General features: G+C 44.4%; 1 protein-coding gene across 4 annotated transcripts in view; it reads left to right on the forward strand.

Moving 5' to 3' along the window:
* HPSE2 (heparanase 2 (inactive)) overlaps nucleotides 1-24,939 on the forward strand; it is a 333,369-nt gene that overhangs the window by 114,549 nt on the left and 193,881 nt on the right. The window lies entirely within an intron of this gene.

A 24,939-nucleotide genomic window follows, 5' to 3' on the forward strand; every position in this document is an offset into this window, starting at 1 on the left:
ATGCTGATAAATAAACCTTATGTCGTCTCTCAGATTTGCATTACTGTTAAACAATCCAATTACAAACATGTCATTGTCAAGTATTATATAAGTACGGTATTTATATTGTATATGATGGACCATATACAATATTACAAACAAACATCAAAATAATAATTATTTAATGGACAGCTAGATGTGGAGCATGAAATGTGCGCCTCCTTTTGAATGTCATTATATATACATAGCACACATTTATTTGTCTGTGATGTGCTGGACTTAAAATTGCATTGGGGAGAGGACAGCTTTGCGTAGCGGAGTGCTATGCAAAGCCGTCCTCAAAGCCACTCATCTGCTGGTATTACCAGCAGATGAGCGGCTTTCCCGGAGATGATGCGGGAGCGCGCAGCAGCACTCATCGCCGGGGCATACACACTGGGCGGCTTTGAGCTGAAAGCCGCTCAAACATGCTGTTTTGAGCGGCTTTTAGCTCAAAGTCGCCCAGTGTAAATGGGCCTTTACACTTTGTAGACAGTACACTCAACCTTATGACGAACAGTTCTACTCTCTTTACAAACACAGTCTTGGACTTTTCTCTGCCATGCACAATCTGATGCCAATAGGTTACTGTTTGATTTTGATGCTAAAACTACTTATTTATTTTCATTAATGTAAGAGGAGTCAATCTTCGGCTGTAGAAAACCTACGAGGGTGGATCATTAAGTAGCTGTGTTAAGAATGAAGAATAAAAATTTTCACAAAATTTTTTCTTTCTTTTTCAACATAATCTCCTTTCACGGCAATACACTTTTCCCAACGTCCCTGCCATTTCTTTAAACCCTCTAAAAAATATGATTTGCCAAACCCACATAAGCTTCTGTCTCGACGCCTCCTCGTTTGAGCTGAATTTTTTTCCCACGAGCCATGTCTTCAGGTTAGGGAACAGAAAGAAGTCGCAGGGAGCCAAGAAGCACGAGTACGGTGGATGCGGCAACAATACATAGCGCAATTCATGCAATTTGGCCACAACAATTGTGGATGAGGGAGCCAATGCATTGTTGTGGCGGGAAAAATAAACTAACCTATGAATTAATCTGAAATTTGGTATGGCGTTGTTTGAAAGATGGTAGTTCACGAAGGTCATACCAACTTTCCTCAGCAATGCCACCTGTCTTCAAACACAGGTACTTATTGATCCACCACCGTATCTTCTATCATATGAAAGAATTTGGGTTTTGCTCCCGGCAAAGTGTCTGTGTCCCCCATACATCTGAGATTTATTGTGGCAAGGCCCCATACACTGATGGCTCAGGCAGGAGATATTGAAAAATTAAGGGTGTGTGTCAAAAGTCTATGGAGCCTGGCCCAGTTGTAGCGCTCCCCCATGTCTCTGTAGGCCAATAGATGTACAGAGCACCGAGAGGCTGCGTCCATCACAAATCTTATGATGCTCGTGAGCAGCGTTCCTAGAGGTGTATAAGAACCTTAATGCATTTTAGAAATATGTTATGATAGTGTCTTGGCTGATCTCAGAAGACTAATTCAGATCGATATATTATTTCATCCTTTGATTATAACTTTTTAGCTTGATATTTTACTGAGCAGTGAAAAGCCAAAAGGCCAGTGGAAAACGCTCCAGATTTATAAATATCTGATTTCTCCTGTGCTAAAATATTTATTACAACAATGATCCTATTGCATATTGACAGCATCAGCCTACACTGTGATCATAGCTATAGTAATAGATATAGTTATAGTAATAGATTGCCAGGATGGACCGAGATGCGGCAGGGAGGGGGGGGGGGCACTGGCACCAGAGAGCATGAAATCACATTGGTCACATTATGTTCCCAGCAGCCCAGAAAAAGGAGGAGGAGCCAGATGTGGGGTTCTGCCATGTCAATGAGCGCTGTGACTCACGCGGCAGCACTGTAAATAGTGGTGCCACCGGGGGTAAGGCAGCATGAGGTACAGAGTGTACACTATTGAGGGGCAGATTTATTAAGATTGGTAAAGTGATAAAATGGCTGGTGATAACGCTGCTGCTGTCCTTCAAGGGCCTGAAAAGCACAAATCAGAGCTCAGCACAAACCTCTCAGCCTCTGCCCTCTTGTCAACTCCCAGTAAGTCATTTGTGCAATCAGTGTGCCTTGGCTCCTGATGCTCAGCACCATTAATCATTGTCACATTGGCAGATAGGTGAAGCTGCAGCACTACCCCACTCACACGCACAAAACCTTTAGCTATAAAAAATATAAAAAATATACTGTATATATTTTTTAAAAACATGCCAACCACAGATCCCCCCCCCACCCCCCAATTTGAGCCCACCAGCTGGCCAATCTGGAAAACCCTTATCTGTATTCAATGTTTTAAAGACAAGGAGATGAACCAAAATACGTTGCAGTGGATATCTGGAAATGTATGTTTGCAAAAGAAAAGATTAGAATTGATTTTGGGGTAAAATGTATCTATGGTGAACAGTTCTGGAATCTAAAGGAAGCCCTGTTCAGCGGTTATCCATTCAGTGTGCTCCTTTATACTTATGTGAGCTTAATGCAAGTTGTCCCTGCCTCTTATCTAAAAAGAGTGACTTGTCTAAGAGTGACTGGGTATATGTACTACAGCAAAGGTTCCCAAAGTTGGTCCTTAGGACCCCACACAGTGCATGCTCTCACAGAATCAAGTGAAATAATTAGCGCCACCTGTGGATCTTTTAAAATGTGTCAGTCAGTAATGAGTGCACATGTTGGGCATAGTTACTCCCCCCCCCCTGCATTCTGCAGGAGACTCCCTGAAATAACAGCAATCTCCCTCTCTCCCTCATTAGTCTAGCAATCTCCCTCATGTCACCTAGCCCACATTACACTGTTACATCATAGTTACTCCCCCCCTGCATTCTGCAGGAGACTCCCTGAAATAACAGCAATCTCCCTCTCTCCCTCATTAGTCTAGCAATCTCCCTCATGTCACCTAGCCCACATTACACTGTTACATCATAGTTACTCCCCCCCCTGCATTCTGCAGGAGACTCCCTAAAATAACAGCAATCTCCCTCATTAGTCTAGCAATCTCCCTCATGTCACCTAGCCCACATTACACTGTTACATCATAGTTACTTCCCCCCCCTGCATTCTGCAGAAGACTCCCTGACATAGCAGCAATCTCCCTCTCTCCCTCATTAGTCTAGCAATCTCCCTCATGTCACCTATCCCACATCACACTGTTACATCATAGTTACCTGCATTCTGCAGGAGACTCCCTGAAATAACAGCAATCTCCCTCTCTCCCTCATTAGTCTAGCAATCTCCCTCATGTCCCCTAGCCCACATTACACTGTTACATCATAGTTACCTACCCTCCTGCATTCTGCAGGAGACTCCCTGACATAGTAGCAATCTCCCTCTCTCCCTCATTAGTCTAGCAATCTCCCTTATGTCCCCTAGCCCACATTACACTGTTACATCATAGTTACCTACCCTCCTGCATTCCGCAGGAGACTCCCTGAAATAGTAGCAATCTCCCTCTCTCCCTCATTAGTCTAGCAATCTCCCTCATGTCCCCTAGCCCACATTACACTGTTACATTTTTTGGGGAAAAAAGGAATGAGAGACAGATACATTTACACTGAATCATCAGCACCATTTCCCAGCACTTTAACAAGTATAGTATCTCTTACTAACTGCTTTGGGGCTCATCCACATTTAGATATAAGTCATTTTGAAAGATTCCTCTCAGATGTAGCAGTACACACCCACGCTTCTAGGTGCCACGCTCACAATCTGTTCACAGTCTCTCCATATATGGAGCTAGACACACCCTTTGGGTGGAGCATGACACGCCCCCTCAATGGGGCGCTGTGCAAAATTCTGCTACCAACTATAGCATGGGTCCTCAAACTGCGGCCCTCCAGATGTTGTGAAACTACAAATCCCAGCATGCCTTGCCACAGTTTTAACACTTCCTTATAGCAAAACTGTGGCAAGGCATGCTGGGATTTGTAGTTTCACAACATATGGAGGGCCGCAGTTTGAGGACCCATGAACTATAGTCTTCCTGAAACCCGTTTTCAAAAGTAGGCAAGTATGCTGTTGGGTGACCTGTGTCCTTGTGCTGAGGACCGAGTTTGAGAACCCCTGTACTACAGTATCTGAGAGCAATGTTTATCCATTCGTGTTACCACCCGCAAGTAAGGTTCATATTACTCAGATTAAGACAATTCCAACAGCTGAACTTCTGCAGGACACCTCTAACCCCGTATTTATTTTTTATTTGAAATCGCCGGCATCACCTAATGGGTTGAAATACCAAATGACCTCATAGCAGCAGCGTTGCATTAAATAAATCTGAAATCTGGCAGGCAGTTTTATATTATAGTAAATGTACTTCATTTCTCCCTTGGCCCTAACTACAATATTGAAAATAAACTTGTAATGTCTACCCCCTGAAAATAAAAGCAAGATAGACCGGTAAGGATAAGGGACAGGACAGTTGTACTGTCTGATCCGCTGCAATGCCTATAAGAGGAGATGTGTAGGCCTTTCCAAATGTGACTTTTCCTTGTTTTTCTTTCCGCGAGCGTGCACTTTGCATGAACCCAGTAAATATTAAGGGGATAATAGCAGACAGACACAGTCGGGGCTATGTACTGTTCATGGCAGTGTTGTTTGAATTAACAGGTGAATGTACAGTTATGAGGTGAAACGTCGCAGAAATGGCACATTTTTTTGTAACATATATTAGACACTAATGGACGGGAACGAGATAAAATATATATATCCGCTGATAAATATTCCTTATGTCTCATAGGCACTCAGATCTGCAGGCGCATAAACGTCTGAGCGAACAGAAACACTGATACCATTATTTATTTTTTGTTATCTTGGTGTGTTAGCAACTGCTTAATGCTTTTCTCAGTCACGCTCATGTTTATATGAAGGATTCCCACAGTTAATGTTTTACATTGTTTGTAAAAATATATTTATGCCCTCAGGGCCCGTTTCAGACCGCACGGCTGCAAATTCGCACATCGGTCAATTATCGATCATCACACATGCGTAAGGCGGTTCGTCGTTGAGATCCTGTAACTAGTTTTGTTCGCTGCCCGTTTACATGGTTATTGACAAGGAGTGGGCGTGTGGGGGTGGAGACCGACCGTTTTTTGGGAGTGCTTAGATAAAAGCTGGGAGTGTCGGGGAAAATGCTGTTGTACCAAGCCGGCTTAGGGGAGGATGTGTGACATCAGCTTTAGCCCGGATGTGCCTTTTTTTCATTGGTGCCCTGTTAAGTCTCAGGCTATGTGGCGCCTGCGTTCACTTGTGCCCTATGAAAATCAAGTCCCCCTCGTGGCCCCCAGAAAGGTGGGCAAGCCTCTGGACAACAAACTGCAACATTTTAGCCCATCGTCCTCCACGTAGACCCAGGAATAGTGGGATTTACTGTTATGTGGACAGGCCTCCGCCACCGCTTCCCAAAGTGCAGCTGAGAGTCTCCTCTCAAGGCTTTTCCCTTAAGGTGCCCATACACTATGTGACTTCTCCACTGGAAGAAGTTGCATCCAATCCTCCTTCGGCCACCCAGGACCCTCCTGGTTGGCAGGATCATATTTGATTCCCACTCCCTACCCCCAGCTCTGATTCGATGCACACAGGACTGCGCATCGGATCGTATGTCAGACACATGCGATTTGGGCCGATTTCACCTGATATCTTGGCCTGATCTGCCAGAAAAAAAAATAGTATGAATTGGACCTACAGCGGGGGCAGTAATTTTGTGGACTGAACCACTGTAACATACTATAAATTCACAAGGAATCAGTGACATGTTGTTACTAGATTTCAACGAAGAAAGCTATAAGTCCATGCAGTTACTCACGCCCACATTTTGGCTCAGATGAGCCATGAACGGTTTCACCATCATAGCCGGATGATGCTCTGACAGTCAGGATTCCGATGTCATTATACTGACATCGGAATACCGACTTTTAAATGTCCGACAGTCAGGAACCTGACTGACAAGGGCTATTCTCCGTCATGGGAATCCACAACCCTATAGAGGGAGACTAGAACCTGTTGCGAGTGCAGCTTAGCGCTCGGCCTCCTGTCAGAGTCCCGGAAGCAGGGCCGGCGCCACCACTAGGCAAATCTAGGCATTTGCCTAGGGCGCCGGCCACTGGAGGGCGGCATTTTGTGCCGCCCGGTTACCTGTCCTACGGCGCTGTGTATTTAAATCTGGCGGCGGAGGCAGCGGGGGTCCCTGCAGTCCATTAGAAATCACGAGCGCTATCCGCCGGGCTATGCGGAAGCGCTTCTAGTGTGAAAACTCTGGCAGCACGGCGCAGGCTGATCTCAGCCAATCAGCGTGCTGCCAGTGTTTTCACACTAGAAGCGCTTCCGCATAGCCCGGCGGATAGCGCTCGTTATTTCTAATGGACTGCAGGGACCCCCGCTGCCTCCGCCGCCAGATTTAAATACACAGCGCCGCAGGACAGGTACCCCCCCCCCCCCCCGGCACCGGGGCGCCCCCACCCTGACTCGCCTGGGGCGCTCCGGTGCCTTGCACCGGCCCTGCCCGGAAGTTGGTACCCCAAAGTGGGTCCTGACCTTCTCAGCATGGGGTCACGACTCCATGTTGCTGACCATCAGACTGGTGACTCTTTCAATCTCAGTCAGTGATTCAAGGAGGCTCCTCCCATCATTTTGTGCATCCACAATGCTGCCATGGATGAGCTGTCTGCTGACTACACATTAGAGAAGAGTCGTTCACGAATGAAGCGGATCTTTCGGACAGATCCCATAAAAAAGTAAGTGAGCCGCCGATTCCAAAAAAGGTGAACTGTCATTCTTTCAGTTTTGTTTTTCATTACAATGCATTTTGCCTGAGCTCAGCACTGCCACCTGTGGCAGCTGAGATGTACTAACTCTGGAGACTGGTTATTCTAGTCCATTCTTTCTGACAAAATCCTTCTTAGATGGACAAAACCATGTGCACTGCGGGTGGGGCAGATGTAACTTATGCAGAGAGAATTAGATTTGGGTGGGGTTTTTCTTCAAAGTGAGATCTATATTGAAGTGTAAAATCATGCAGTCAGTATTTTCCCTGCACAGAAACAAAATAACTCACCCAAATCTAATTCTCTCTGCACATGTTACATCTGCCCCCCTGCAGTGCACATGGTTTTGTCCATCTAAGAAGGATTTTGTCAGAAAGAATGAACTAGAATAAACCCCTGAGTTCAGTACTGCGACTGCAAGTGAAAGAAGGAATAACAAGGCTGCTGCTGCTAGAGATGGCCATCGGTGCAGACGCCATCGATGGTTGCCATTGATGGCGATTCTGCACCCAGTCATCGATCAGTGTTTTACTTGGTCATGTATGTTCTTATTTGTTCAGCTCACTGTTTAAAAAAAAATAAAAAAAAGTTTTAAAAAATGGCAGTAAATGATTGTAAAACAAATTATGCTTCGATATTATCAAATTACCCCCTTTTTCAAAGCGAGTATATGACTCGTCTAAAAGATCCGGATCTTTTCGCGACTTAAACACTTGATCCCAGCTCTTCTTAGTGACCCGTTTTGCCCATCTCCGTGATGTGATGACCTTCTGCAGTACTTTGCTGGGGTCCTGTCATTATTTTTATTGTCTGATGGGGTCCCAGAGCAAAATAGTTAGTGGACCCCTGCCCTAGATGATAGTTTGCGAAGAAGAAAATAACAGATACATAGGTTTCTAGCAAGTTTATTGTGCTTTTAGTACTAAACTACTTTTTTAAATGACAGGATTGAAAATGTTTTCAGGATAAGAATATTTCTTTTGATTCTGTTTCCAGACCGTTTGAAACTGTAACAAGTTTACATATTAATAATGTCACTAGACAACAGAAATTACCAGACAAGCGTAACGAAAATATTTTATTAAATCCAACCAGCTTTTCTAAATATTATGTTTTTATGTCTGACTAATGGTTGCTAATAGGAATAAATCTGTCAGCTGGGGGTCTTTATTTGCCTTAACAGTCACAATTCCAATAATATTTGTGCTCATAAAATTTATTGTTTAGTCGTGTCCTCTGTACGTCTTGTCCGATTATAATACTTTATGTGTCTAAACATAAAAATGTCAGATCGTAAAAATTGTGCGTATTTTATCTGGTCTTGAAGATTTCTGCCATGTGACTAAATGGGTATTTTTAGTTCCTGGTAAAATATTAAGTACTATATTAAAGAAAACTGTACATAATTGCATATACACCCCTGGTACTACTAACCCGAGTGCATACAGTATTCTTCGTTGTGGCTAGGGATGCCAATCCCGGGGCATTTTTTCAATCCCAGAATTCGGGATCAAAAAATGCCCAATCCCAGAATTTCAGGGATTGGCTTCCCTAATATAAAAAACCCGCCTCAGCCTCCCCGCATATTTACTTACAGATGCGTGGTGCAGCCGGGAGCCGGGTGATTGGGCGAGCAGGGGAGATGGAGCCAGGGTGGGAGGACGAGCTGGGTTGATGGTGAGCGGCTGGTCCGCTTGTCAGCCTGATCCGCTGCTGGGCGGGTGTGCGCCGGCGGTCTGGTCTGTTGCTGGGTGGGTGTTCAGGCCGAGGACAGCATGGAGGCAGCCTGTTTGGCCTGCACAGTGTGACTTCTAACGTCGGTACGCTGCGCAGAGCCGCCCTGCCCAGAACGGGAGCAACCGGGCAGCTGCTGAGCACCCGCTCAGATGCTGCCCGGCATTAGACTCCAATCCCTGGCGTTTTGGGGGCCAAATCCCGGGATCCCACCGATCCCGATCCCGGGATTGGCCACCCTAATTGTGACTATGCCATTTTACATTAAATTAGCATCCAGTCTTCTCGGAACCATATTCTGTGAAATAGATTGAGTCCTCACTACTTATAGTTAAGCTGTAATGTGTATTGAACTGTGGCGCTCTTTATTTGTACTCTATTTTTGTTATTTATTTAATGTTATGCCAAGTTTTGTTTCCCTGTATTGTTCCTTTGTACGGCGCTGCGAAACACTTGTGGCACCTTATAAATTACATTATAATAATAATAATAGCGACCTGGCCCTGCTTCAGATGGGTAAATGGCCGAGCGCCGCGTTCCTCCCCAATTTGTATGCTGTCGTGTGAGCTGAGCCGCATGCGCGCGGCACGTGTCAATGATAAACTTGATTCACTAAAATTGTTATTGCTCGGCCCCCATACCGGATAGGCTAATGGTTAATATAACGTAACCTTCCTTGAGAACTGCACTACGTAAGGCTATGGATCATTGGACAGACAAGCATTAGGTTGACCACTGAAGGTCAACATGACTGAAGATCGACATGGGGTTAACTCAACAGGGTCAACAGGTCCATTAGGTCAACATGGGGAAGGTCAACAGTCAAAAGGGCGACATGGGGTTTTTCACTGTTTTTTTACCCGAATGTTGACACAGTCGACATGGACACTGAGAAGTAGCACCGCTGCACTCGCCATGCTTCGGGCATGGTGCCTCGCTACATTCGGCACACTATTGTATTTTCCCACTACGCCCTAGTGGACAGTAGGGCATGAAATTCCGCCTGTCGGCACATGTCGGCTCAAAAAACAATGACCTTTTGACTGCTGACCTTCCCCATGTTGACTTAATAGCCCTGTCGACCTAACCCCATGTCGACTTCATGCATCCATCAGTGTAGCTGTATTACTTTACAATATAAATAGGCAACAGTGTGTTGTACACGAGAGCAAAGAAAATGATTGGTTATCGGTGTCTAGAATGGGGAGTGTAGATATATGTGTTATCATATCCAGATCAATGTTTATTGGCTATTGAAGAGTGTGACAAATGCACTTGCAAACACTTGTGCGTATAAACTATAAACGAGTAAAGAATATATTTTTTTTTTTTATTATTATTATTTTATTTTTGCCTCGATTGGAAAGAATATCTTCACCATACTGTATATGTTCCCTTATGTTTGATGCTTTGGGTGAGTTGGAAGATAGCAGACCATCTAGCAGTGTTGGGTATGCAAGGCTCTCCATGTAGTCCCGTTGCCGGGGCCTACTGCAGAATACAAAATAAATATGCATACCTTTCCCCATCACACCTAATTCATATCATGAATATAAAGTAATTATTATAAACATTGTGACGCTGGCACATTTTAGTTGTCACTTACAGCACAACATGCTTCAAAGATATGTGTTACTATGCCGGGTCATCTCAGTCTTTGCTCTGCTTCCGATCTCCCTGTGAGGATTGTATTTTGTTTAAACAGTATGCCTGTGAACAGGATGAGGCTGCTGACTGTCATTGAGCCTGTCAGCCCTTCCTTCCAGTGGCAGAACTAACAGCGGTACATTGCACCAGTACCCTGCCGCAATTAAGGGGCCTGCAGACGGTGTAATGCAGGGCTGGCCAAATTGGTCCTTAAGATCTACCAACGGTCCACGTTTTCCAGATCACCTAGCTGGTGCACAACTGTAGTCATTACTAACTCTCACTTTCCCCAGATCCCCTAGCTAAGGCACAGCTGTAGACACTACTAACTCACATTTCCCAAACTCCCTAGCTAGTGCACAGGTGCAGTCATTACTAACTGTCACATTTCCCAGACTCTCTAGCTGGTGCACAGCTGTAGTCATAACTAACTGTCACATTTCGCAGACTCCCTAGTTGGTGCACAGATGTAATCATTACTAACTGTCACATTCCCCAGATCACCTAGCTGGTGCACAACTGTAGTCATTACTAATACCACTTTCAAATCGCCGACACGTTTTAAAAACCGGTATTTTAAAATGGTAATTGAATTGGGTCAGAGCCTTAACATTGCCGCAGATTACCGTTTTAAATACCGGTTAAGTCTCATTCAACATAGCAGTGAAACCGGTTCATCACGAACACGTTTCAAGCCAGAGTGTCAACATTGCCTGTCATTTTGCTCTGTAGCTTGTGTTGTTTGCCTGAATACCGTTTCAGACACATTGTACACATTCACATTGCACAAAAAACGGCAAGGAACCGTGTAGGATTCTGCTTTTTACACGGTTCGAAATGCCAGTTAACTTTAAACGGTAAATCGGCTGTGGTGCATTCACAGTGCAGGCTTAAACGTTTTAAAAAGGGAAAAAAACGGCAATTTACCGTTTTAAAAGTGCGATGTGAAAGGGGTATAACAGTCACATTTCACAGATTCCCTAGCTGGTGCACAGCTGTAGTCATTACTAACTGTCACATTGTCAAACCTGCTGCATTCATTCCTACTATAGATCCACAGGTTGCCTGAGATACATGAACTGGTGGTAGATCTGGTGGTAGAGGACAGGTTTGGCCACCCCTTATGTATTGGATCACACTGACTCATCATTACTAGCTGCTGCACTGCTGCTCTATTACAAGCACCATAGTCTTATATAGGGCACATATGGTGAGATATGCCCATTTTTCTGTTCGATTTTGCTTATAGAAGCAAAATCGAATAGAAAATTGAATTGGCATTGAATGGTTTTTCTACATTTGATGCAGATTCGATCCCAATGCGTGCTCCCGTGTAGTGTAAATGGAATAGAAAAATAGTCTTGGCAAGCAAGACTATATAGTACAGATCTGTATTATATAGTCAAATCAAATACATTTTGCGTACTATTCGATTCAATCCCGAATTGATTACTATCAAATCGGGATCGAATTGCATGAAAAATCACACCATCAGTTGCTTGCACAAGCTTGTGCTGTATGTATTGTTACAGCTGGATCAGCTTATGCTGTCACCATGTGGTGCGGCTGTGTAGAGGCACGGCAGCCATCCTAAACAGTGGTTATCGCTGCTGTAACACGGTGACTGTGCTGAACCCTTGCTGTGTAAAGTCCTGATGTATTCGTCACTTCTACTGAACAACAAAATAAAAGTCCCTTATTTTCCCGGATGGATAAATCCATAGTGTCCTTAAAGGGTTCTGGCAAAGCCATGCTTCCTGCCCCAGCCGCCGGCTGAACCTCTGCCTCTAGCCATGTTAGGCTCATATTCCAGCTTAGAGGCAGCCTGGACCGCCCTCTCCTTCACTCACAGCCTGTCCTGTCTGCAGAGGAGAGATCTGCGCTGGGTCCCCAAGACATCATCGTTACTCCTGCCTGGGACATAAGGGGCCAGATGCATCAAGCTTAAAGTGGAGAGTGCCAGTGCTTTACCTTCAAAGATGCCCCTTTCCTACCCCAAGGGGGCCAAGTCTGGTGGTACAGCCTCTGGTGATTTTTCAAAACTGACAAAAACCAGAGCATCCTCTACTGTCTTTCCACCCTTCTATCATACAGTGGTCTCATCTCCCATAGTCCTTTGTCCTAAGCTTCTGACAAGGCTGTACTGTGCATCCTCTCTTGGCATGTGCTGGTCCTGTTTTATTACCTTGCACAGAGACAGAACTCTGGGAGGCAATGGAGTCATCTACCGCCGGGCTCCTGTTCCCAAGGGGGCACCTCTCCTCCCCTGCAAGTTTGAATCAGTCAAATGAAAGCAGTTGATATTGCTAATGTGGCTGACTCCCCCTCCTAACAATTTTTGGTACTTGTTTCCTAGCACGGCCACACCGATTTGCATCGGGGTGGTCGTGTCAGAAAAATCGCATCGGTCGCATCGCATGCGACCAAATCGCATGCGACCAAATCGCATGCGATGCGACCGACGCGATCGACCCGATTTATACATTCAATCAAATGCGAATAGGGTCCCTGGGACCCTATTTTACATTGGATTCCCCAGACCCTCAATTTTACCCCCTCAACGCCGCCACCCCACGATTGACGCCAACCCGAAGCGTGGCGAGCGCAGCGTGCCCGCGAGGGGCGGCGGTGCGCATCCTCCAACCTTTTCATACCCCTACTATCCACGTCGGCATGGAGTTGAGAATATAAAGCGTGGCGAGCGGACGCGTATACCTGTGAAGTTATACGCGTCCCCTCGCGGGGCTTGCTGCGCTCGCCGCGCTTCGGGCACGGTGGCTCGCTGCGCTCGCCACACTTTATATTCTCAACTCCACGCCAACGTGGATAGTAGGGGTATGAAAAGGTCGGAGGACGCGCACCGCCGCCCCTCGCGGGCTCGCTGTGCTCCCCACGCTTCGGGTTGGCGTCAATCGTGGGGTGACGACGGGGCCATATACAATGTGAAATGGGTCATATTAGCCCATTTCACATTGTTTCCTATGTGAGATGGACTTAATCAAGTCCATCTCATCTTGTGCCATTATAATGGCACAAGACCGACGCGATGCTCCCGATTTCAATGTTAAAAAATATTTTAACATTGAAGCCTATGGCAAAATCGCGGGCATCGCGTCGGTTACGTCGGGGGCAATGTTAATAGCAGCGACCGACGCGATGCCCCCGATTTTGCCTTTGACAGTAAAATGGACCTGATTTCAAAGGAAATCGGGTCCATCGCGGGCATCGTGTATCTTAACTTTAAGGTACACGATGCCCGCGATTGTGGCCGTTCTAGGAAACAAGTACCCATTTTTTTTTCAAATGTCACACCCTGTGTTAGATCCCATGACCCTACTGGAGACAGACGCCTTACTGAATATGCTATTTGGGGGGGCACCAATACTTATCTTGCCTCCGGGCAACTGGGATGAACTTACGCCACTGACCTGGCACTATTGCATCAGCACTTCATTCTTTTTCTCATGAATCATACTGTGCAGTGCTGGGTACCCGATGGCCCTCTCTTGCAATGTACTCAGTCATCTTGCATGTACAAATGATGGAGGATGTCACTGATGCTGTGTGTGGAGCACACATCACCAGCGACATAGTGTGTATTCACTTGGCAACATGAAGATTTTGTCATTCCATCAGAATCAGCAAAATGTTCACGTTATCGTCTACTGTGTGTCTTGACTCCGCACCTTCCATCCCATCGTGATGTGAAACCTTGTCATATTGTTCTGTGTACAGGCTTTATTTGGTTTAGCTTCTTCTTCTAATTGCCAAATCTATATCATGTCCATGGCCAGAAGTAAATTGATTCTCATTCTCTACAACAGACAAATTAGCTACTAGCAGCAACCATGGTCAGTCCTCTTCTGCACATCCTCACATGCACACTGTTGTGCCCAGATATATATCCTTCTGCAGAGCTTTCTGGACACCTAGCACTGTCCATTTCACTACGTCTTTCTTTGTTCTCTAGTATAGCCTTCAATTGTTACGGTAACTTATGGCGTGCTCTCTGGAGCCCGGTTTACTTTTCCCAAGTCCTCGGTTCATAATCATATATACTGTCTCCTCCTTCAAGCCGTTTTAGACCTTTATTATATCTCGCAGATGCTTGAGACTTTATCATTTTCCCATGTTTCCCCCAACATTTCTACCTCTGTCCTTTATCAGGATTTACTGAGTGTGAATGTGCAACAAACTGTGGGTTGTCTCTATTCCCTTAAAGACAACTGCAGATTCTTGCACACACTTTAGTTTCTGACGTACTTTCCATAAGTCTCATGGTTTTGTCCATTAAAGAAGGAGTTTGCTTTTGCAAACCAACCACTGAATCACCCCCATGTTACAGTGCTCAAATATGCAAATGATAGTTTAAGCATTCCTCATATATACGAGTGGGAGCTTATCTGTCGAAGAAGTGAAATGCCCACTTATCCGAGTACTGTGCTGATCCTCGGGCTGGTCCGGGCACTCCATCATCCACACTACACCAGTCCAGCATCTACTGCGCCTGTCTCCGGCATTGTATTGATTGCAACCGTGAATCAGTCCCATTGTCAAGAATTATGGTATGGCAATTTTGCAGACTTTCCTGCACATCTCCACAAGTTTCTCTAAGGACAAAACCTCCAATGAAACATGATGTAAATCATATGCTGTACAAATGTGTACATCTCTGTACTATTCAAGGTAGTTAAAAAACTGCAAGTAACTCATTTATAAATGCCACAGATGAAGCAAAAGTACAGAACAAAACTGTTGCTCCATCTCCAAAATCTCATTAACCTCACAGGTGTATGGATATCTTTTAGGTTTGCTATTTCCTGCAGTACTGGTCCTGGATTGCCTTATTGTTTTAACCAGTAGATAAGTCTTTTAAAGTGCTCAAAATGCCCCTGAATAAATCAGCAATTATCAGAGAATAATTAAGGTGTGTACACACTGTACGATTTTTGCTGATAATATGCACAATAGCCATATTGTTAACAAGATTATCATGCATATTATCTAGTGTGTACGTAATATATCGTTAACAATGCATATTCCCGTGATCCGTTAGCGCCCCCCTTCCCCCATCGTCTGTGCATGAAGCCATGCCTTTTTCCCTTTTTTAAATGTACTAATTCTGCATGTCATTTTATATATTATTTTATTTTATCCAGTGCTATTTTATATGAAGTGGTACAATAAATGAAATAATACCTTTCAATTATCATTGCTTTTGTAAAGTCAATCCAGTAGTTATAGGGACTAGCGCTGCTATTTGTTGTATGTCCAAGTTACCTGTTTCCACTAAAATCGGGTTTTAAGCAGCAGCTTGCACTGGTGAAGCGACCCTTGTCAATTGCGCCCCCCCTTTCCGCCACACACTCAGCGGCGTAACTATAGCACCGCAGCTCCCGCCACCGCGGGGGGGCACTGTGCATGTGGGGGCGCCGGGGGCTGTGGTGCTATAGTTACACCCCCCCCCAGTCCCCCGCAGACTTACCTATCTCGCTGGTCCCGGAGGCTCCGTTCTTCTGCTGAGGACCACCACAAAATGGCCGCCCCCATATAGCACACAGTTCTCTGAAACTGTCTGCTGTATGGGGGCGGCCATTTTGTGGTGGTCCTCCGCAGAAGAAGAACGGAGCCGCCGGGACCAGCGCGATAGGTAAGGCTGCAGGGGATTGGGGGGGGGTTTGCATGGGTGGCGGGGCGGCGGGGGATTGGGGGTGCCTGGCGGGGCGGCGGCGGGGGGGCGCCCAAAACTTAGTTACGCCACTGCACACACTCCTATGGAAGGTGTGACATATCTACATGAAGTCATCTCCTGACTGAATCGGCAATGACAGCCATGTCAGGTTGATGTCACTGAATGATATCGTTAACAATATCGTTCAGTGTGTATGCACAATATCGTTCACCTGGGAGTTCCCTGAAAAACACTAGCACAAGTGTGTATGGCCGGGCAAGAAGCGGAGAGTGCTGTGGTGCGCACCTTCATTACCGCCGGCCTGTTTTACCAGCCTAATAAACTACTTTTCAAAGTCTCCTACTGTGGAAAGTGGTTCACCCCCTGTGAAAATCCCTTGGCCCAGGTGAAAATACACCGAGCAATTTTCCGGCCAGAGATTTTCACATGATCGCTCGGCATACGCATTGAAAATAAAAAGCCCAGTGCGTATGCACCTTTAGGACTGGAAACAGGCAGCTAGTTCTTCTCTGCTGTCTACACAAAAAGCTCCTATATTATATCAAATAGTAATAGTTTGAACACATTATGGCTGATTTTGAGTTGGAATCAAGTATAAAAAGGAGTCGATTTTCCACCTAGACAGAATCCGCTTTATTGGCCAGGTACAGATGTAGCGCCGCTCATCCAGCGCCGGGGCTCGCCAGACCACCCACCACTGGCGAGCGGCGATATATCTGACTGGGACGTACGAGCGTCCCACACGCACACGCGTCTCAGTTTCCTGTCGGCAGGGGGATGGGAACCCTGCCCATCTCTGCTTCAGGGACGTGGCGGGGACTGGAGGCGAGGCGGTGAGGACCCGGGGGGGAGCCGCATTGTAAGGGGACGCACGCGTGTCTCATGCGCGCGTGTCCCCTTCCGGTGACTGAAGGGGGCTGGCGCGATGCAAATCCACCGCCAGCCCCTGCAAAGATGAGCGGCACTATACAACTTTGGTGCGTTTAAGTTGCGTATACTAGGAATTTGTTTTCTGTTTGCTGTGCAACAGCCAGGTGGGTAACAAGTAAACAGCATATGGTATAAACAATAAACAATATAACCAGGTGGGGGAACATGTACAGTCATACAGAAAATTATTCAGAGGGGACACTGTGTTAGATTATGTGCAAAGGGTTATGGCACAACTAGACAGTTGGGTGTTCATGAGTTCATGTGTCAACAGGTGAACCGCTATTGAGTTGTCACTAATTAATACTAAATTTTAGGTGAGTCACAATTATTTTAATATTTTATTATTCTTGACAATAATATCTATAATAATAACATTTAAAATGATGCAGGCAATAGTATTTTTTTGTTTATTTATATTAAAGACTTGTGCCACTAAAAGTACAGGTTGAGTATCCCATACTCTCCAACTGTACCGTTTTAGTCGGTGAAGTACCGGTTTTTTAACGATCTGTACCGGCTAAAATAAACTGTACCGATTGTACTGTTTTTTTAACATCAGCTCTGGCTCTTACTGAGGGACTCTGGGAGATGTAGTTCATTATACTGCCGACTGCTCCCCAGGGAGTATGGAGGAGCGGCCTGCCGGGACTACATCTCCCAGGGTGCACGGCGCAGGGCTGTGACAGGCTCAGCTCCCCCTGCTCAGGGAGAGACTGTGGTTGGCGGGTGTCACGGCTGTGCAGAGACTACAAGTCCCAGCCGCTACAGCACAAGCCGCCACCTCCGGTGCGGCGTGACGTCAACGCAGCATGGTGAACCCGACAGCGGAGATAGTGGGCGATCTTATGGCCAGACCACGCACAGTGGACGAGGTAGGGACAGCCAGCACAGTATTTATATTAAAATGGAACGCTTAAAGAAATTGGACATGTAGTTTAAAGTAAAATGGTCAAGGCCACGCCCCTCTATCTATGGCCACACCCCTGTTTTATTAGTTGGAAATGTTGGAGGATATGGTATCCCTTATCCAAAATGCTCGGGACCAGATGAATTTTGGATAACGGATTATTCCGTATTGCAGAATATTTTTATATTTCAATGATGTATCTTGAGATATCTTGAAATTATGTTGTACAAACACATCAAACACTTGAAACACACACAAATATATTTTACTAGCGACCCGCCCCGGCTTCGCATGGGAAGCACTAATTATCTATAGCCAGATGACTTCTGGTGGATGGATGGGGGCGGTCATGTGACAAAGTTTTAGCAGATATCTATAGGTACAGTGCTGATGGTCAATCTGGTTCCGTTGCACAACTTTAGTGCGTTTAAGTTGCGAATAAGCCTCACCGGTGATCCAACCTTCAATGTTAATATGTGTGGTGGCATTCCGGGTGGTTCCAATGAATAAAAAAATTAAATTGGATAATTGACGGCTTGTTCTTCATCCATTGGTGTGTCGATCGATTTGTATTTGACTGTTTTGCCGCGCAGTTTCAATTGAATTTGCTCATTAAACTTGTTGACATCATCATTTTATGGTGCCAAAATTGCACGTTCGCACAGCCAATCCGTTTTTTTGTAGTTGGTTGTTAGATTTGGGAATACGTTGTCGACAACGGCTTGAATATTCAGTTGCATTTGACAGAAGTTTGGCGGGAACGAAATCTCATTTGTGGTGCGATCAATTAATTGCCATAAAAAAAATTCTGTTAATCCGATCGCTACCAAACTTCACAGGATCAACCGCTGGGCTAATCTGAAGATGAAAATGTCATCAAAATTGGTCAAGCCATTTTGGAGTCCATAGGGAACATACACACATCGATTTATATATATATATATATATATATATATATATATATAGATTTGGGCATAAAACAAGGTTTCAAAACATGAAACTAAAATTGTGTGCAATCTCAGATACTGAATGTGATTGTCAAGCAATAATTTTCTTGCACATATTTACTGCCAGTTACATATCATGTACCCAGTAGCGCTGTACTAGATGTCTTCAGTAGCACTGCTACAGATGTCCCCAGTATTGCAAGTTACATCGCATGTGCTCAGTAGTGCTGTTACAGATGTCCCCAGTAGTGCCAGTTACATATCATGTCCCCAGTAGTGCTTGTTACGTATCATGTCCTCAGTAGTGCTGCTACAGATGTCCCCAGTATTGCCAGTTACATATCATGTCCTCAGTAGTGCTGTTATAGATGTCCCCAGTAGTGCTTGTTACGTATCACGTCCTCAGTAGTGCTGCTACAGATGTCCCCAGTATTGCCAGTTACATCAGTTACATATCATGTCCTCAGTAGTGCTGTTACAGATGTCCCCAGTAGTGCTTGTTCCGTATCATGTCCTCAGTAGTGCTGCTACAGATGTCCCCAGTATTGCCAGTTACATATCATGTACCCAGTAGTGCCAGTTACATACCATGTCCTCAGTAGTGCTGCTACAGATGTCCCCAGTATTGCTAGTTACATATCATGTACCCAGTAGTGCCAGTTACATATCATGTCCTCAGTAGCACGGCTACAGATGTCCCCAGTATTGCAAGTTACATCTCATGTGCTCAGTAGTGCTGTTACAGATGTCCCCAGTAGTGCCAGTCACATATCATGTGCTCAATAGTGCTGTTACAGATGTCCTCAGTAGTGCCAGTTACATCTCATGTCCTCAGTAGTGCCAGTTACATATCATGTCCTCAGTAGTGCCAGTTACATATCATGTCCTCAGTAGTGCCAGTTACATATCATGTCCTCAGTAGTGCCAGTTACATATCATGTCCTCAGTAGTGCCAGTTACATATCATGTCCTCAGTAGTACCAGTTACATATCATGTCCTCAGTAGTACCAGTTACATATCATGTCCTCAGTAGTGCCAGTTACATATCATGTCCTCAGTAGTACCAGTTACATATCATGTCCTCAGTAGTACCAGTTACATACCATGTCCTCAATAGTGCCAGTTATAGATCATGTCCCCAGTAGTGCCAGTTACATATCATGTCCTCAGTAGTACCAGTTACATATCATGTCCTCAGTAGTACCAGTTACATATCATGTCCTTAGTAGTGCCAGTTACATATCATGTCCTCAGTAGTACCAGTTACATATCATGTCCTCAGTAGTACCAGTTACATATCATGTCCTCAGTAGTGCCAGTTACATATCATGTCCTCAGTAGTACCAGTTACATATCATGTCCTCAGTAGTACCAGTTACATATCATGTCCTCAGTAGTGCCAGTTATAGATCATGTCCCCAGTAGTGCCAGTTACATATCATGTCCTCAGTAGTGCCAGTTACATATCATGTCCTCAGTAGTGCCAGTTATAGATCATGTCCCCAGTAGTGCCAGTTACATATCATGTCCTCAGTAGTGCCAGTTACATATCATGTCCTCAGTAGTGCCAGTTACATATCATGTCCTCAGAAGTGCTTGTAGCGAGATTTTTTTTTCACTTTCTGGAATGTATGATTTTTGGAATAATTTGGATAACGGATATTTGGTTAAGGGATACTCAACCTGTACTACTATCATGAATTAATCTTCAAAAATATCATGTTCTTAACAATGTAACATTATCGCCCCAATAATAAACTAATTAAATACTTTAAAAAATATCCCATTAAGATAAATAATTTGAGACACATTAATTGAGTATTAAATAATGGTTAGGAAAGAAAAACAGTTTGTATCCCTATTGCACACTGAATGAGAAATATACATATAATAATCAGACAATACCGTGTATCTGCAGATATAGGGTTTAGCCCCCAGGCCGTACGTCAAGGCGTCTCTGTCACTGGGGGTCCCTAACACTGGGTATGGGTCTGGGGTGTGGGCCCCCAACATGCCGACACAGGCTGACTACTCCAGGGCAGCACACAAATGAAAATTAGTAAGTGTTAAATAAGAAGCACATAAGTGCTATGTAGGGAGGTGAAGGTGTGATTAAAATAATACATACAATAGGGAAAAAACATAAATGTTAATAAAGTGTTAGGGTGTGCTACCCTGGAGCAGACCAGCCATACCAACAAAGGGGGAATCACACTCCCAAACCCATCCCATGCACAATAACAAATTTATGGGCCTAATAGCCCAGTGTAAGGCCACATGATAATGGCTTTACAACATCTGAGAGCCAGCTTACCTGGAGATACCCCTGGCTTCTCCAATGGCACTCAGGTGTCAGCAATCCCTCCTATTGCTGACCCATCTATGCCTCTCAACTGCACAACATTTTTATTGGTAAGCTGCTCAATCAGAGGTCTGTCATTCAGGTGCCAACAGGGAGGGGTAAATCTGGTTAGGAAAGAAAAACAGTTTGTATCCCTATTGCACACTGAATGAGAAATATACATATAATAATCAGACAATACAGAGATCTTGGTTGCATATATCTGCAGATATAGGGTTAAGCCCCCAGGCCGTACGTCAAGGCGTCTCTGTCACTGGGGGTCCCTAACACTGGGTATGGGTCTGGGGTGTGGGCCCCCAACATGCCGACACAGGCTGACTACTCCAGGGCAGCACACAAATGAAAATTAGTAAGTGTTAAATAAGAAGCACATAAGTGCTATGTAGGGAGGTGAAGGTGTGATTAAAATAATACATACAATAGGGAAAAAACATAAATGTTAATAAAGTGTTAGGGTGTGCTACCCTGGAGCAGACCAGCCATACCAACAAAGGGGGAATCACACTCCCAAACCCATCCCATGCACAATAACAAATTTATGGGCCTAATAGCCCAGTGTAAGGCCACATGATAATGGCTTTACAACATCTGAGAGCCAGCTTACCTGGAGATACCCCTGGCTTCTCCAATGGCACTCAGGTGTCAGCAATCCCTCCTATTGCTGACCCATCTATGCCTCTCAACTGCACAACATTTTTATTGGTAAGCTGCTCAATCAGAGGTCTGTCATTCAGGTGCCAACAGGGAGGGGTAAATCTGGTTAGGAAAGAAAAACAGTTTGTATCCCTATTGCACACTGAATGAGAAATATACATATAATAATCAGACAATACAGAGATCTTGGTTGCATATATCTGCAGATATAGGGTTAAGCCCCCAGGCCGTACGTCAAGGCGTCTCTGTCACTGGGGGTCCCTAACACTGGGTATGGGTCTGGGGTGTGGGCCCCCAACATGCCGACACAGGCTGACTACTCCAGGGCAGCACACAAATGAAAATTAGTAAGTGTTAAATAAGAAGCACATAAGTGCTATGTAGGGAGGTGAAGGTGTGATTAAAATAATACATACAATAGGGAAAAAACATAAATGTTAATAAAGTGTTAGGGTGTGCTACCCTGGAGCAGACCAGCCATACCAACAAAGGGGGAATCACACTCCCAAACCCATCCCATGCACAATAACAAATTTATGGGCCTAATAGCCCAGTGTAAGGCCACATGATAATGGCTTTACAACATCTGAGAGCCAGCTTACCTGGAGATACCCCTGGCTTCTCCAATGGCACTCAGGTGTCAGCAATCCCTCCTATTGCTGACCCATCTATGCCTCTCAACTGCACAACATTTTTATTGGTAAGCTGCTCAATCAGAGGTCTGTCATTCAGGTGCCAACAGGGAGGGGTAAATCTGGTTAGGAAAGAAAAACAGTTTGTATCCCTATTGCACACTGAATGAGAAATATACATATAATAATCTGTATTATTATTAATCAGACAATAATTCTGTATTGTCTGATTATTATATGTATATTTCTCATTCAGTGTGCAATAGGGATACAAACTGTTTTTCTTTCCTAACCAGATTTACCCCTCCCTGTTGGCACCTGAATGACAGACCTCTGATTGAGCAGCTTACCAATAAAAGTATTAAATAATGGCAAAGGAATAGATCTGTTTAATGTGGATAAAGCTTTGTTACTGTATGTTCTACCTAGACAGATGGCCTAAAATTCATGCAAACTGAGATATCGGCCGCCGTGAAACTAAACAAGTACCCAATGTCATATCCTTCAGTGACGTCACCGTGTCCACGGTTGTGCATGCAGTCGCTGATGATATTGTCAGATTAGGTGGCATTCACAGATTACGGGGGGAAGGGGTTTGTTAACAGCCCATGGGAGCTCGCATGGTTCATCATTTGGAGCACACACTGGGCGATATTTTAAAAGATATAGCCCAGAAGTGCCAAAATGAGTGATACCTGTATCGTACAATATATCGCCCAGGGTGATTCAATCAGAATCAGCATTAGCTTTATTGGCCAGATACAGATTAAATCGCCAACGCTGGCTGAGAGGCGCTCCATCTGTATACTTGCGAATACAGGTTGAGTATCCCGTATCCAAAATGCTCGGGACCAGGAGAATTTTGGATAACGGATTATTCCGTATTTCGGAATATTTTAATATTTCAATTATGTATTTTGAAGTATCTTGCATGTATGCTGTATAAACACATAAAATACACACAAATATATTTTATTACCACATAAAATACACAAATATATTTTATTTGTTCAAAAAACAAGGTTTCAAAACATGAAACAAAATTTGTGTACTATCTCAGATATTGAATTTGAATGCCAAGCAATCATTTTCTTGCACATATATAGTGCCAGTTACATATCATGTCCCCAGTGATGCTGTTACAAATGTCCCCAGTGAGTTTTTAGCAAAAAAAATTTTTTTTTTCACTTTCTGGAATGTATGGTTTTTGGAATAATTTGGATAACGGATACTCGGATACGGGATACTCAACCTGTACTAGGAATTTGTGTTGGTTTGCTGTGCAGGAAGGTAATATTTGAGCAGGAGGAGGGGACGGGGGATATATATCATGAGGAACACAGAGTAAATTACATGCAGAGGAGATTACAATGTCTAGTTAGTCACTTTTTTTGCCGGTTCAAGTGACAGCAGGTGGACCTCTTGGGGAAATAAACTTTTGAGGCTTCTGGAAGACCTGGTGGGAACGGCCCTATATCATGTGCCTGATGGCAGCATATTAAACAGTCTATAGCCAGGATGTAGCTGGTCTTCTACTAAAATCACAGTAAGATGCGCAGGGTTTTATTCTGTAGCTCAGCAAGAATGATCAAGTTCAGGTCTGTGCATCCTAATGAAACGCATATGTCTGGGGCGAGCTAGGAAGCAAAATTGGACCGCACAGTATCATGCTGGGAAGGAAACAAATGGCTGAGCCTACCTAATTTTGTCTGTCATTCCAGCATTTTATCCAACACTAAAAGTTTATAGCATCATTTCCAGTAACAAAGCGTTTCCAGCAAGTGACTGGCGCTCGCAGTATGCACGGTGAGCGGACGGCTGTGTCAGTGCCGATTACTTACGTTGGATGTCACCTGTCACCCAGACAATCAATGATGTAACGAAAGAACATGGGATTTTTTTTTTGGGTTTGCTCTCTTTAATGGCACTTCACCTGGGAGAGAAACATCAATTCTAAAATCCAGATGGCACCCTCGTGGTCTCCCAGCTGTGGACAATCAGTCCACGTTAGGCAATCCCCTTTGTGTTGATCTCTCTGGAAAAACAAAAACCTAGACATGCTTCCCATTCGTCATGCTTCTCCAGTTGCAACAGTGTATATGAAAAGGTTTTTATTTTTTTTCCAGAGCTCCTCTTGAACTTTTATCATTTGCCTCCTAACAAGCTGAACCCCATTAAAGTCTCTTTTCTTCTATAAATTTGTGAAAGAGACACATCCAATTTTTTCCCCTCTTCTTGAAAGATGAAAGCATGTGTTTTTCATCAAATGTAGTATTGGCTTATGTAGCGATATGCAAATAAAACTCATGCTGGCATGAAAGACAGAGAGCAGAAGTTATGTCTTCTATCACTGAGATCGGTGAGAATGTGTTACAGGTTTCCCCTTATTCTACAATGGTATTGGGCCCCTCATTTCTCTTTGAGGATTTTGTATCATTTGAGATTTTTTTCTCTTTTAACTTATCTATCTATTTATTTATTTACAGTTTCTTATATAGCGCAGCAGATTCCGTTGTGCTTTACAATGGTAGACAGTGATAAAACAAACTGGGTAACAACAGACAGACTTGGAGGTAGGAGGGCCCTGCTGCAAGCTTACAATCTATAGGGATATAGGAG

Source organism: Crinia signifera, chromosome 6, assembly GCF_055691185.1.
Source record: "Crinia signifera chromosome 6, ASM5569118v1, whole genome shotgun sequence".
NCBI lineage: Eukaryota > Metazoa > Chordata > Amphibia > Anura > Myobatrachidae > Crinia > Crinia signifera.